We start from the raw sequence: 2,681 nt of genomic DNA, 5'->3' as shown, positions 1-2,681 counted from the left end.
GGTCTGATAAATGCACGCGTCGCCCGACCCCGGCACCCCCCGCGAGGGGTTTGCCGGGGAGGGTCCCGCGCCCGTTTGCATGTATTAGCTCTAGAATTACCACAGTTATCCAAGTAACGGAACGAGCGATCAAAGGAACCACGACTGATTTAATGAGCCATTCGCAGTTTCACTGTACCGAGCCGTGTGTACTTAGACTTGCATGGCTTAATCTTTGAGACAAGCATATCCTACTGGCAGGATCAACCAGGTAGCCCCCGGGGCGGTGGGGGGGGGGATCCGCCGCGGGACAGGCCCGGGCGTGTGGGACCGCGGGAGGTCGGGGGCGGCGGGAAGGGGACCGCGCGCCCCGCCCCTCCTCTCCTGGGCTCTTTCCGGGGCTTCGGCCACGGAAAAGGAGAGCGGGCGGGCCTCGAGGAACGGTGTTCCACCGGAGCCGGGCGGCCGCCCGGAGGCGGGGCCCGGCGCTCCGTACGAGAGGTCGGCTGGCTGAGGACGGGGCTTCTCGGTCTCGCCGCGGCTGCGGGCCTCTTTGCGCGGGGCCGGGGCTTCCCACCCGGTACGGCGCGGCCGTGGCGCGGCCAGGGGGGCGGTTCCCGCAAAGCCCGGAGAAGCCGAGCGCAGCGCGTCTGGGCGCGCGCGGGGCCCTCCGTTGGCGGGTGGCGATTTCCTGTCGGTCAGTTTTTTTCTTATTTGTTGTTGTTGTTTTGTTTTTTTCGGTCCGATGGCCGCGTGCCTGCGTGCCTGCCTGCCGGCCTGCCCGCCCGCCCGCCCGCCCGCCCGCCCGCCCGCCCGCCTGCTCGCCTGCCAGCGTGCGGCGACGCGGGTGGACGGGGGCGGTGCCGGGTCGCTCCGGGGTCTGCCCGGTAGGTTTCGAGGCGGCCGCGGCCGGGTTGGGGCGCGCTTTCCCCGGCCTGACACTTGTCCAGGTGCAGCCTGGAGGTGGCACTCTTTTGAAAACGCGACTCTCGAAAGCGCGCCGATGGTGGTTGGCCGATGGGTGTGCGCTCTGTCCTTTGTTTTTGTAGTCCCCTTGGCGGACTGGGCGTGACCCTGCGATCCAACCGCCCCCTTTCGGCGCCCTCGGTAGGAGGACGGCTTGTCCCCGTCTTTGCCGATTGGACATGGCGATCCAAAAGGGGGGGGGGGGGAATAAATAAATAAATGGGTAGATGAATTAGAATCATCATTTCAAATGATGATCTTATCCATCTTCTTCCGCTTATCCGGGGTCGGGTCGCGGGGGCAGCAGCCTAAGTAGGGAAGCCCAGACTTCCCTCTCCCTTGCCACTTCATCTAGCTCTTCCGGGAGGATCCCGAGACGTTCCCAGGCCAGCCGAGAGATGTAGTCTCTCCAGCGTGTCCCGGGTCTGCCCGGGGGTCTCCTCCCGGTGGGACGTGCCCGAGCCACCTCATCTGGCTCCTCTCAAGGCGGCTCTACTCCGAGCTCCTCCCGGACAGCCGAGCTTCTCCCCCTATCTCGAAGGGAGAGCCCGGCCGCCCTACGGAGGAAGCTCATTTCGGCCGCTTGTAGCCGCGATCTTGTTCTCTCGGTCACTGCCCAAAGCTCACGACCATAGGTGAGGGTGGGAACGAAGATCGACCGGTAAACAGAGAGCTTCGCCTCCCGGCTCAGCTCCCTCTTCACCACGACAGACCTGTGCAGAGTTCCGCATTACTGCGGACGCCGCACCGATCCGCCTGCCGATCTCTCGCTCCATCCTTCCCTCACTCGTGTACGAGACCCCGAGATACTTAAACTCCTCCACTTGGGGCAGAATCTCATCCCCGACCCGGGGAAGGCAGTCCACCCTTTTCCGGCTGAGGACCACGGACTCGGATTTGGAGGTGCCGATTCTCATCCCAGCCGCTTCACACTGGGCTGCGAACCGCTCCAGGGAGAGTCGAAGGTCACGGCTTGATGAAGCCAACAGGACCACATCATCTGCAAAAAGCAGTGATCCAATCCTGAGGTCACCAAACCGGACCCCCTCGACACCCTGGCTGCGCCTAGAAATTCTGTCCATGAAAGTTACGAACGGAATCGGCGACAAAGGGCAGCCCTGGCGGAGTCCAACCCTCACTGGAAACGAGTCCGACTTACTGCCAGCAATGCGGACCGAGCTCTGGCACCGGTCGTACAGGGAACGGAGGGCTCGTAACAAGCAGCCCGACACCCCATACTCCCGGAGAACCCCCCACGGGAGTCCCCGAGGGACACGGTCGAATGCCTTCTCCAAGTCCACAAAACACATGCGGACAGGTCGGGCAAACTCCCGTGCACCCTCAAGGACCCTGCTGAGGGGTATAGAGCTGGTCCACAGTTCCACGGCCAGGACGAAAACCACATTGCTCCTCCTGAATCCGAGGTTCGACTATCCTACGGACCCTCCTCTCCAGTTCCCCCGAATAGACCTTACCAGGGAGGCAGGGAGGAGTGTGATCCCCCTGTAGTTGGAGCACACCCTCCGGTCCCCCTTCCTAAAAAGAGGGACCACCACCGGCCCGGTCTGCCAATCCAGAGGCACTGCCCCCGATGTCCAGGGCGATGTTGCAAAGTCGTGTCAGCCACGACAGACCCACAACATCCAGGGCCCAAAGGAACTCTGGGCGGATCTCATCCACACCCGGGGCCCTGCCACCGGGGAGCTTTTTAAGCACCTCGGCGACTTCGACCCCAG

The sequence above is a fragment of the Halichoeres trimaculatus genome, unplaced genomic scaffold, assembly GCF_033239565.1.
Source record: "Halichoeres trimaculatus isolate MK-OKI-2021-1 unplaced genomic scaffold, fHalTri1.1 fHalTri1_scaffold_224, whole genome shotgun sequence".
NCBI lineage: Eukaryota > Metazoa > Chordata > Actinopteri > Labriformes > Labridae > Halichoeres > Halichoeres trimaculatus.
This window is presented reverse-complemented; position numbering follows the sequence as displayed.